This window comes from Trachypithecus francoisi, unplaced genomic scaffold, assembly GCF_009764315.1.
Source record: "Trachypithecus francoisi isolate TF-2019V2 unplaced genomic scaffold, Tfra_2.0 Lachesis_group14, whole genome shotgun sequence".
Classification (NCBI taxonomy): Eukaryota; Metazoa; Chordata; class Mammalia; order Primates; family Cercopithecidae; genus Trachypithecus; species Trachypithecus francoisi.
The window spans coordinates 34824284-34837659 of NW_022681459.1; the positions used below are offsets into that span (position 1 = coordinate 34824284).

Here is a 13376-nt window from a genome sequence, read left to right on the forward strand (position 1 = left end):
CTCTACACATATCACTTCCCACTCTACACTTCTTTTTCCCCCTTAAATATTCCTACAGACCCACTGTACAGCTATTCCAGCATTAACCTTTTAAGTTAAAGGTTGAGAGAAGCACCCCTTTCTACAGTAAAATGCCTCAACTAGATACATCTACATGGTTCACCATCATCATAACCATACTCCCTACACTATACCTTATTACACAATTAAAACCAGGATCTCACTGTGTTGCCCAGGCTGGTCTTGAACTCCTGGCCTCAAGTGATCCTTCCCTACTTACCCTCTCAAAGTGCTGGTATTACAGATGTAAGCCACTGCAGCTGGCCTTATCATAACTTTTTTTTTTTTGAGATGGAGTCTCACTCTGTTGCCCAGGCTGGAGTGAAGTGGTACAATCTTGGCTCACTGCAGCCTCTGCCTCCCAGGTTCAAGCTATTCTCCTGCCCCAGCCTCCCAAGCAGCTGGGATTACAGGTGCCTGCCACCATGCCCAGCTAATTTGTATATTTTTAATAGAGATGGAATTTCATCATGTTGGCCAGGCTTGTCTCTAACTCCTGACCACAGGAGATCCTCCCACCTAGCCTCCCAAAGTGCTGGGATTACAGGCATGAGCCACCGTGCTGGGTCCCATAACTTCTTAATTATCTTCTTGAATACTTCATTTTTCTGACATTTAAGCCACCATCACTCACCTATATATTCCAACCATATTAAATGTCCTCTGCACATCTTTAGTCCTTTTCCTCTGCTATGCCTATATGCATACCATTGTTTTTGCTTGGAAAACCCTTATCTCATACCTTGCGTGCACAAATACTATTTATCCTCCAAAACGCAGTTCATAGGTCAATTCTTTGAAGTCTTCCCTGATTTCAATATTTGCAAGTGATCTCTTCCCTCTTCCAAATCCCCATAACACTCTAACTTCTCCTTTCTCAGGGTACTCACATCTGACTAGCTTGTTGTCTGTACATGCCATGATCTCCCTGGGACAGAATTCATAACTAACAGCTAAAATGTATTGGGTGCCTACTGTGTGCCAGGCACTGTACATATAGTATCATATTTATTTACTCCTATGATCCTTTTATCAACCTGATGAGGTAGGCAGTGTTAGCTCCATTTTACAGATAAGGACAGTGAGATTTAGAGACTCAGCCAAGTTTACACAATGTGGCGACGAAGGCTACGGTCTGGCAAAATGTGTTGTTTCATTGCCATAATATAGAGTGGTTGCATGGAAGTGGAACCCAACATGATTATTCCCCAGCCACCTTGCATCCAGGCAGGACCTGTGACTAGTTCTCAGCAACAGAATCCAAGTGCAAATGATGTGTGTCCATTCCAAGCGAAGGTGTTTAGGAATCAGTTGTGCCTTTCCCCACTTCTGCCTTTATCTGCTATCTGGATGCAGAGAACCCTAAGGAGGCCACTGTCAAGAAAGGCTCTTGAGTCTCTCTGACTACACCAATCAACCAGGAATATCCACCTGGAAGCACCACCTACATGAGCAACAAATGTATTGAGGCACTGAAATTGGGGAGTTTATACAGCTGCTGGCATTATCTTAACTAATTCAAACAGCTAATAAGAGGTGGAACTAGGCTTCAGAGGCTGTGATTGATACGACTCCGTATCTATAAGATCAGAAGACTGCACTTTTCTTTTTTTTCTTTTTCTTTTCTTTCTTTTTGTCACCAGGCTGGAGTGCAGTGGCGCGATCTTGGCTCACTGCAACCTCAGAGTCCCGGGTTCAAGCGATTCTCCTGCCTCAGCCTCCCGAGTAGCTGGGATTACAGGCAGGTGCCACCACGCCCAGCTGATTTTTGTATTTTTAGTAGAGACGGGGTTTCACCATGTTAGCCAGCATGTTCTCGATCTCCTGACCTCATGATCCACCTGCCTCGGCCTCCCAAAGTGCTGGGATTACAGGCGTGAGCCACTGTGCCCAGCAGAAGCCTGCACTTTTCACCACAAAGCTAGTATCTCTCATCATGTCAGTCAAGGGTCATTTCTACAAGGATTACAAAGCTGCCTGTAAAAGATGTAAACATGGGACCTCACTCCAGATTTTCCAAATGAAAATCTTCCGTATTTGTAATAAAAATCTGCCTTGTTAACAATCTTCCCAGGAGAACCTGGCATAGGCTAAATATTGAGAAACTTTTCTATGAACGATATTGCCTCCCTCCTAATATTCAGCACAGCATTTTACAGAGAATAGGGAATCAGGCAGCATTGCATAAGTGTATGAACAAAAGTGTGAGCCAATAGGGCATTTCTGTGGAAAGAGATCCCAAACTTTCCATCTCTTCTGGATCCTAAATCCAGTGCTGATTCCCTAAATCCTAGTGGACAGTATCCCTCAGGATTCCTTCTTGAGTCAGAAAGGCGTTCAACCATTGCCAGAAGTGACCCTCTGCTATTCTTGATGCTGAAGCCTCACTTTGAAGCTGCCAGAGCTCAGACACCATGCCTGGTGGATTTACTGTTACAGCCTGCCCACGGAGCAGGTAATTAGTCTGAAACGCAGAGCAACAGTGAAGGTCAAACTCCCCCACTGTCACAAGGGACACTTTGTTCCCAACAATCTCTCTCATAAAGGACCTGGAACCCTCCCCTCACACAGCCTTAGTCCTGAGAAGAGAGAGTGAGAGAGAGAGAAAAAAAAAAGAGAAAAAGAAAAATGCTTTCTCATAACAGTCCACTCTAACCTTGGTTTTTGTTGTAGCGTTCTACAAGGGCTGATAACTGCTGGGATCATACAGCCAATGGTGAATTTGATTCAATCCTGGATTCCACTGCAGAAGGCTCCTGTGAGAACCGCTAACCTGTGTTAATGGAAGAGGACAAAGAAAGGCCACCTTTGGATTTGTGAGGTCACGCACAGCCCAGGAGGAATGAAATTTACTGAGTTTGCTGCCAGCTCAAGCCATTTTCTCAAAATGACCATCTCTCTAGGGAGAGATATTATGCTAATACTGTTAGAAACTAGGAGGCTAGGTAATAAAACGATATATGTTTGCTGTTTTGTCAGCTTTGGTTTTTGCTTTAGCAGTTGTTTAAAATGTGAAAAAAATTAAGGAAGAACAGAAAAATAAACAGGCAAAAAGACTAAAGAGAGAGGGAAATGGAGAGGCAGCATACGAGGGGGAAAGAACAGAGTAAATATAGAGACAGATAAAAGAACAGGGTGGAGTGAAAGGGGAAAAAATAGATTCTACCTCCCTCCCTTTTCATTTGAAGAAAGCTTGGACATCAGCTTTTCACTTTCCTGACCCATAAAAATTGTCAGTGACCCGGTTTCTTCTCTCCTCTGAGTCTGGAACAGGTATTGAGGGATAATCTTAGAAAGTTTTAAATTGCCTGAGCACGGCGCTGAAGCTGCCCATTGACTACTGGGAGTCTGGTGTGTTCAACAGAGGATGCAGCACAGAAAAGGAATCAATCTGTGAATCTTGTACCTTTATCGGCCCATGCTGGCTGCCCTCCTCCCTCTCCTACCATCTCCCGGAAAAGCTTTCAGCTGAATCCTTCATGCTCACTCTCTCGGATAAACAGCTGCATGTAATCCCTTGTTATGCAGGGGACAGAGATTCAGCCTTGCATGGTTAGAGCAAGGATTCTGGGCTCTGATCTCGCGATTCCTCTCTCTCTTTCTCACTCCCACAGGAATGAGGCCCTGAGAAACTGGAAGGTCAGGGAAGATTCCTGTGGAACCCCTGGGTTTCCCCTTCAGCACACCCCCACCCCCCAGACACACCTGAAGGCAAAAGCAGACATCCCCCTATCATTAAGAAACTTACAACATTATAAGATTCATCTAGCTTCAGCTTAATACCTTGCCGTTGTTAAAAAGAGAGAGAGAGAGAGAGAGAGAATAACACAAAGGAATTAAGCCAAAGGTTATCTCCACACACAATTCTGATTACAAATTTAGTGACGTTTACATCTCTAGCAAGGTCAGTTACAAACATTGAGGGGAAATGCCTGTGCCGGTTTTTTCTCATATCTCCACTCTCTCTCTCCTGCCAATCTTGATATTCTTCTGCAAGGGGTCACCTGCTGAGTAAAGGTTGGGACATAGTTTTCAAGTCAAACTTTTGCTGCTTCTTAGCATTAAAAAGATGCAAGTTATTTAAAAATGGATATACATCTTCAAGGTCACTATTCTGGAATTTAAAAATCAAGCAAATGTGGATTCATCAAAGGAAATTTGCATTTATTTCAATAATTGAGGAAAAAAGACTAGAAAAAAAGTAACCCAGCTATTAGATGGATATCTCCTTATCCCCAAAAGACAGACTTATATCGGCTTGTACCTCTCCGCAATCCACAGCCTGTGAAAGTCCAAAACTCTTTTCTTGTATTTTTGAAAATTCTTGGAATCTTCCTTTTCCATACCCGCCTCTACTTCCTGGATACTGACTCATTGTGGACTGCCTCTTTGCTGGGCTTTGGGCTGACCCAGATATGAAACTTCCTGAAACCTCCACACACCAAATAGGAACCAGCCCCACCAATCATTTGTGAACACTAAGCCTATACTAAAGATTTTAAAAGGGAAAGGAGGTTTATATGATAGCAATTAAGAACACCATAGTCCTCACCCTTCTTAAAATATCTATGGGCGGGCTACATATGAGCTAAACATTTTCTTCGGCCCCTCAGCTTGTTCCACTTAGTTCTGCTGGCTCTTTGCCATTTTCCTCCCTCCCTCTCTTTTCCTTCCTGCTTCTTTCTGGAGCATTAAAACATAATTTCTCTCTATTTCCACTAAAGCCTTAGCTCTAGCCAGCATGTGGGATGGGTGACAAGGGAAGGACTCACCAAGGAATCATTTCAAACATGACACTTAAAATACATTTAAGAAAAAAGAAAAAGGGCAGAGAAGTTGGTGGTCACCACTGATGATGCAGGCAGACTGCGTGGGACCTTCCTGTGGCTCTAGGGTGCTGCATCTGAGTGCTCCAACAGGAGAGACAGCCAGGATTAGGGGTGAGGGGTCTAGAAGGGAGGGTTACCAGCATGAACCTGGGGTCTGCACTGCTGAGAAAGAAGGGCCTTGGGGAGAGCATTTATCCTCTATTCTTCATGTTTTCTTTTTTTTTTTTTTTTTTGAGACGGAGTCTCGCTCTGTCACCCAGGCTGGAGTGCTGTGGCCGGATCTCAGCTCACTGCAAGCTCCGCCTCCCGGGTTCACACCATTCTCCTGTCTCAGCCTCCCGGGTAGCTGGGACTACAGGCGCCACCACCTCGCCCGGCTAGTTTTTTGTATTTTTTAGTAGAGACGGGGTTTCACCGTGTTAGCCAGGATGGTCTTGATCTCCTGACCTCGTGATCCGCCCGTCTTGGCCTCCCAAAGTGCTGGGATTACAGGCTTGAGCCACCGCGCCCGGCCTCTTCATGTTTTCATATTGCAGCATGTTGAATGGTGCTGCCTCCAAAATATATATATATATATATGTCTACATCCTAACTCCCAAAATGTGCAAATGTGACCTTCTTTGGAGAAAAGGTCTTTGCAATGTAATTAAGTTAAGGACCTCGAGATGACATTATCCTAGATTATCCGGGTAAGCTCTCAGTCCAATAGCAAGAGATGTTATAAGAGCTGGAAGAGGAGACTCGCACACAGGAGGAGAAGACCATGTGAAGACAGAGGCAGAGACTGGAATGATGCAGCCACAAGCCAAGGAACCCTAGAGCCACCAGAAACTGAAAGAGGCAAGAAGTAGAGCCTTCAAGGGGAGCGTGGTCTTGCCCACACTTTGATTTGGGACTTTGGGCCACCAGACTGCAATAGAATAAATACCTGTTGGTTTTGGCACCTGATTTTTTGGCAATTTGTTACTGCAGCCCTAGGTACCTCATTCACACGTAGAGGGGTCTCCATTTGAGTAGTATTCCTGGCCTTTTTTCCCAGAGGAAGCAACATGACTTAAACTACAGAGTTTCAGAACCCCCTCACCAGTCTCCCCTAAATGGGGTCTGCCTACCTGCACACTTTTTCTCACCTGCTCGCTTACACGTTGTAAAGAGCCGGCCCCTATCAAAGGAGACGTGTGGGTGTGAAGAAGTTGTGCCAGCATCTGGATGAATAAACATGCCTTATTCAGGATTAGTTAGCAAGATGGCTTTCCAACAGGCTGACCCACTGTACTCCAGTTTCATTCGTAATAGCAGTGATATTTTCATCTTCATCTGCCTGATTCTTTGGCCTCTCAGGTGGAGAAAGTAGACTGTTACTCGTTTGCTTCCTAAAGCCTTGAAATAAGTCAAAGGGGCAGGACAGATGCTTGAGCAGAAAATGAGCCAAGAATTTGATGGTAGGCAACATCCAGATTAAAAAAAAAACATGATGCCTCATGTGGTGCTACTTGGGCATTTCAAGAATCGACCTGTGCATTTGCTAAAGGCACCTTTTCGTCAAGATACTTTACTTCCATCTACTAGAAAATGATTATAGTGGGCTGACTGGGATAGAACCAGAGAGTTTACTGTCATCTGCCTGGAATTGCCACAATTCAGATGCAAGCAATGCCTAAGATGAGAATGACGCCCTCCAGGGTTGTGCGGTGCCCGATCTGTCAAGTGGTCTGTAAGTGATGGTTCTTATACCATATTAGGGAAAAGGGTGATACCCACACACCACACTTCTCCCTCCCTCGTTCAATAGAAGCAGTTCTCATGCAATTCAGCCCCTCAAAGGTCACCTACTGGATTAGGCTTGCATGTCTGTGACTCGGTTTAGACTCAAGGAACTGTGTTTGTTATATACTTACCTAAAAATGTCAAGTTCTACCTGGACCAGCCTTTGACGTTATCTTACTTTAGGTCTGGTACCAGACCCTTCCTCTCAGAACTACAAAGCACCTGGCCCTGCAGCTCGTTTTTGCTATACGCCAGTCAGTCAATCCTCAAACAATTCACAAATGTTCACCCAGCCCCACCACTGGTCGGCATCCTTGTATGCTCACAGTCACCTGTAGGCCCCCAGGTCTGCAACAGCCTAGGATAGTGTGAGGGGCACATAGAAAGTGCTCAGGCCGGGCACGGTGGCTCACGCCTGTAATCCCGGAACTTTGGGAGGCCGAGACGGGCGGACCACGAGGTCAGGAGATCGAGACCATAATGGGTAATGCGGTGAAACCCCGCCTCTACTAAAAATACAAAAAATTAGCCACGCGTGGTGGCGGGCGCCTATAGTCCCAGCTACTCAGGAGGCTGAGGCAGGAGAATGGTGTGAACCCAGGAGGCGGAGCTTGCTGTGAGCCGAGATCATCATGCCACTGCACTCCAGCCTGGGTGACAAAGCAAGACTCTGTCTCACAAAAAAAAAAAAGAAAAGAAAAAAAAAAAGTGCTCAAAAAGTGCTGAGTGAACAGATAGATGAATAAATGCTCTGTATGTGTAGACAGCTCAGCTTCCTCCCTGAGTCAAATTTGCCTACATGATATTCTTTCATAGATTGCCTTCATGACTTTTTCCATACCCATATTCTGCCAGCACTATTATCTCCTTTAAATTGACTCACTTTTTTCCTTAAGTGATTTGAGTAAAAAACCTAACCTAAGGCGAAGCTCTATATGCTAAGTGAAAACAGGTGTCTTTCTACTGCAGTAAAGTGTTCAGTCCACGTACCATGGAAAACCATGTCATCTGTTACCTGTTGTGCACATACCACACTTTGAGTAGTGTGGGCCTAGGACTTGGGTCCACCATGACCTAAAACGAGATCCAACAAGCTCCTTTGTGCCAGCTGAATAATGTGTCTGATCCCAGCCTGCATGCCTTGTCAAAGGCAGCACAGAGTGTCACACTTGTTAGCAACAGGACAAAAAGAGCTGGTGTCTAGAAGAACAAGGAGAGGTAGGCCACAGGCTCAGAGGATGTCAGCCCCTGTCAGAAGAAGACAGAGCCAGGCCTGCCAGCCAGAGGAAGTGAATCAGAACAATTATTCAAAGTCATTTGTTTGGAGGACAAGAGTGAAGGGATTGATTTTTCTTCTTTTGCAGGAAATACTTAGGTGAGCGCAGACCCTGCAGGGTCGGCAAGCACCTGCCAGGTCACTGGCTGGAAACCCAGATAATTCTATACTCCACATTTTCTGGATGAAGGCCCCTCTGGCATGGGCTGTCAGGGCTGTCAAACTGTTCATTGAGAAAGCCTCTGCTCAGTATGCCAACAGAAGACACTGCTTTTCCACATCCACTCTGATGTCGGGAAAGAGGTGTCCCTGGGTGGTACAGCCTTGCGTGTGATAGAGATCAGCCAGGAGAGGCAGGGTAGGACGGTCTGCTTGGCAAAGCAGTTGAGGCTGTTCTAGGCCTGGGAGCAGGACACAAGGAAGCCACTGCCCTCTTGGCACTAGTTCTGGGTGCCTTGGGAGGGCCTTAGTTCACAAAAGATAAAAAAGAAAAATAAGGGGATCAATGATTGAGCATCTGCAATGTGCTGGGCACTGTGTTAGCTGCTTTAAGAATAAACATTGGTGGCCGGGCGCGGTGGCTCAAGCCTGTAATCCCAGCACTTTGGGAGGCCGAGACGGGCGGATCACAAGGTCAGGAGATCGAGACCATCCTGGCGAACACAGTGAAACCCCGTCTCTACTAAAAATACAAAAAACTAGCTGGGCGAGGTGGCGGGCGCCTGTAGTCCCAGCTACTTGGGAGGCTGAGGCAGGAGAATGGCGGGAACCCGGGAGGCGGAGCTTGCAGTGAGCTGAGATCCGGCCACTGCACTCCAGCCTGGGCGACAGAGCAAGACTCCGCCTCAAAAAAAAAAAAAAAAAAAAAGAATAAACATTGGATGCCCATCTTGTACAGATAGTTAAATCTTTATTATTATTATTATTATTTTGAGATGGAGTCTCGCACTTTCGCCCAGGCTGGGGTGCAGTGGCGAGATCACGACTCACTGCAAGCTCCACCTCCCGGGTTCACACCATTCTCCTGCCTCAGCCTCCCGAGTAGCTGGGACTACAGGCACCCACCACCACTCCCAGCTAAATTTTTTTGTATTTTTAGTAGAGACGGGGTTTCACCATGTTAGCCGGGGTGGTCTCGATCTCCTGACCTTGTGATCCACCCGCTTCGGCCTCCCAGAGTGCTGGGTAACAGGCGTGAGCAACCGCACTCAGCTAAGTCTTTATTTTTAAATAATCAAATAATATAAGCACTCATCCTACAGCTTGCTGGAAGGCCAGGGCATTTTCCAGACATTTCTGTTTTTTTCTTTTCATTTATTTCTTTTCTTTTTTTTTTTTTTTTGAGACGGAGTCTCGCTCTGTTGCCCAGGCTGGAGTGCAGTGGCCGGATCTCAGCTCACTGCAAGCTCCGCCTCCCGGGTTCCCGCCATTCTCCTGCCTCAGCCTCCCAAGTAGCTGGGACTACAGGCGCCCGCCACCTCGCCCGGCTAGTTTTTTGTATATTTTAGTAGAGACGAGGTTTCACCATGTTAGCCAGGATGGTCTCGATCTCCTGACCTTGTGATCCGCCCGTCTCGGCCTCCCAAAGTGCTGGGATTACAGGCTTGAGCCACCGCGCCCGGCCTTTCTTTCTTTTTTTAACTTGTATCTTAGGTTCAGGGGTACATGTGCAGGTTTGTTCTATAGGTAAACTTGTGTCACGGGGGTTTGGTGTACAGATCATTTTATCGTCCAGGTACTAAACATAATCCACAATAGTTTTTTTTTTTTTTTCTGACCTTCACCCTCCACCCTCAACTAGGCTCCAGTGTCTGTTGTTCTCCTCTATGTGTCTATGTGTTCTCATCATTTAGCTCTTACTTATAAATGATTACATATGGTATTCTGTTTTCTGTTCCTGCATTAGTTTGCCGAGGATAATGGCCTCCAGCTCCATCTGTGTTCCTGCAAAGGACATGATCTTATTCTTTTTTATGGCTGCGTAGTATTCTATGGAGTATATGTACCACATTTTCTTTCTCCAGTCTGCCATTGATGGGCATCTAGGTTGATTTCATGTCTTTGCTATGGCAAATAGTGCTGCAATAAACGTTTGTGTGCATGAGTCTTTATGGAAGAACTTACATTCCTTTGGGTATATACCCAGTGATCGGATTGGTACATTGAATGGTAGTTCTGTTTTTAGTTCTTTGAGGAATTGCCACACTGGCATTCTGAGAATTTCCAAAGACTAGTTTATGTTTCAAAAATATTTTTGCTGCTTGTCCCCTCTCCTATTGGGCTGCTTCTCTGAGCTAAGGTCTGTTCACCATGGTTGCCTTGAAATCATGTCTCCACATTGCCACCAGCCTCTCAGGGCCACTTTGCACATTTATTTCTCCACCATAGGAGACCCAGAGGTCTTCTCAAAGTCCCAATACACAGCAAACACAAGGTCTTCAGGTTGGATGTGTTTTGCCAAAGTGCAAAAATAAAATGAGGACACTACACTGTGACTGGATGTCAGACATCATTGCTTCTAGGACACATCCACCCTGTCTGTTCCTAGGAGGCCACTCCTGTCACCAGGACCTAAAGCCACTGACCTGTAGCCATGAGGAGCTCAGCCTCACTTATCTACCCAGACGAGAATCCACGTTTTAAAGTCCTACAATTCCAATACCTTCTCATTCTTTAGGCCTCACAAGAGGAAGCAACAAAATAAAAAACTTAACGAAAACATCTCACTAGAGATGCATCCACCTATGATGAAGATAACTTTTAAATTATTAAGTAGAGGTTTTAAATAAGTGTCCAAAGCATATGCATTTGAAACTCACCATTCATCTTTAACTCTGAGTGACTATATTATTTATTTATTTAACAGATCCTTACGTGAACACCTACTAAGTGACAGCTACCAAATATTAGCTCATTTAATTTTTTTTTTTTTTTTGAGACAGAGTCTCGCTCTGTCGCCCAGGCTGGAGTGCAGTGTCGCGATCTCCACTCACTGCAAGCTCTGCCGCCTCCTGGGTTCACACCATTCTCCTGCCTCAGCCTCCCTAGAAACTGGGACTACAGGCGCCTGCCACCACACCCGGCTAATTTTTTTGTATTTTTAGTAGAGACGGGGTTTCACCGTGTTTGCCCGGATGGTCTCGATCTCCTGACCTTGTGATCCGCCCGCCTCGGCCTCCCAAAGTGCTGGGATTACAGGCGTGAGCCACTGCGCCCGGCCAGCTCATTTAAGTTTTATAGCTACCTTATAAATTAGCATCTATTTTTATGCCCATTTGACAGACAAGGACACTGAGGTGCACAGAGCCTTGCCCAAAGTCATACAGCCAGCTAGTGGCAGATTAAGGTTTACAGATGGTCATTTGGCTCTGTAGTTAGTGCTCCTGACTACTAGACCATGCTGCTCTGCAGTGGTTCTCTTCTGCTCAGAGGGAGAGCCAATCCCAAGGACAAACCCAATCTTAAATGGTGAGGCCTTAGAGAAGAAATGATGTGTCCACTCTTTCCATCATTACTATGTTCAGAAGTACTATGACTCAGACATGGAACTCCCTCACTCAGTTACATTATCTAAATTAGTCTTCAAAACAGCCCTACTAGTTTATCTCTCCATTGTTCACTCTACAAGTGGGGAAACTGAGGTACAGGAAGCAGTAAAGTTTGGATTTGACCTCAAACCTGTCTTAAAAATATGCTCTTTCCGCTATACAGAACATTGTATCTACAGGATATTACCAAAGATCATTTTAAAATTTGCTTTATTTCAAGTCTTCTATCTGCAGTTCTAAGAACGGAAGATTTTAGAAGAAGTAAAGCTGGATCTAAAAGAAAAAGTTCCACAATGCTTAGCTACATAAGTAGTGTGCTTGGAGCTATGTATGGGGAAAAAAGGACAATTTGTCACGGTTCTAATTAAAAAGTAAACCTTTGGGCTGGGCACATTCCTATGCAACCTACTTAATGTAATTCTTGCCTGTAGGTTTTCTTGTTCATCTGTCATCCATTTGCTCACAGTCAGCAAGGATCTATTTTAAATGCATTCTTCTTCCCCAAAGATAATGATGATGATGACCACAGTAATGGTAATAATTTCAACATATTTCTATTCATTCATTCAACATATGTTTATTTAAGTGCTCACTTAAATAAGCATGAGGCTGTAGCATTGGAATGCCCAGATTTGAATATTGGCTCTACCACTTGTGTGACCACGAGCAAGTTATTTATTCTCTCTGTGCTTCAGTTCTTTGTTGTAAAGATAAAATGGAATTATATATCTGAAGTATTTAGAGCACTGCCTGGCACATAGGTAAGAGCTCAATAAATGTTCTTTGTTATTATTTGCCAACCATAACAATGGGTAGCAGTGACACAGATAAATGCAGCATAGCTGCAATTCAAATTAAATCATTATAACGAAAATGGAAGTGCATCCTTACCCTGACTGCTACATTGTTAGGCAAATGTTACATGGGAGTAAAATTTTACCCAGCACAATTATTCTGCTTCTTGACTAGTGTCTCAAAATCAGAGTGGTGCTACTCTGAAGTTAACCCTGCAAATTCTTTCAAACATTGGCTCTATCTGAAAACTAAATATTCACGATATTGAGTGAAGGCAACCTCTAACAACTTGGCAGGCTGAGCTCATGTTGCAGGACTTCCTTACTACCACAAATACTGGCCAAAGTCAGGAAAAAAAGTAATACACAGTCTTTTAATTAAATACATCTTTCTCTGCAATACCAGCTTTGCTCCTGGCCTTTATGCTGAGCTCAAAAGAAAGAAAAAAATACTTAAGGGATAAAAACAAAATGGAAAATTAAGGCAAGAGTGTTAAGTAAGAGATAATGTTGCACTGATTCACAGGGATCTTATCAACCAGTGACTGGGAGTTTTACAACCACATAGTAGGTAGGAGATTTGGCCTGGGGAGGTGAGAGGGTGGAGAGATAGAAAAAGGGGTAGGTGGAGAGAGAGAGAGAGAGAGAGAGAAAGGAAACAAGTTGTAGCAGAGACCCTTGCGTAAGGCTAGGTACCTTTAAATGCCATTCCATCTATGAAAAGGAGATAATATTTAATTCAGGTCAAGGAAGTTTTTATCTAACTGTAAGTGAGAAAATAAAGTTACCGTAAGAAATGCAAATGCCAAGCCTGAAGCTTGTGTTGTAGGTGATCTAAATTCACATTACTGCCATAATTTTAAAAACTCCAAATAAGAAATAAAGGCAAAATTTGATTTGAAATTAGTGTGACCACAAGGATCTTAGCAGTTACAAATTCAAAACCACTATGTAAGAATAGTTCTAAGACACATGACCCTCCCACAGAAGAAACAACATCATCCAAATATAAGTTTCCACTTAAGATTATAAACTAACAAAATAAATTATAATGAAGGAAATTCAGCAAGTAATAATGAGGAAAATTAGCATCTCACAAACT

The 13376-nt window shown here is 44.3% G+C and overlaps 1 long non-coding RNA gene across 1 annotated transcript; it reads left to right on the plus strand.

Moving 5' to 3' along the window:
* The first annotated feature begins 1838 nt into the window (after nucleotides 1-1838).
* LOC117095927 lies at nucleotides 1839-3026 on the plus strand. Its single transcript, XR_004442247.1, has 2 exons — nucleotides 1839-2515; nucleotides 2734-3026. It is a non-coding gene; the product is annotated as an uncharacterized LOC117095927 (long non-coding RNA).
* Nucleotides 3027-13376: the final 10350 nt, after the last annotated feature.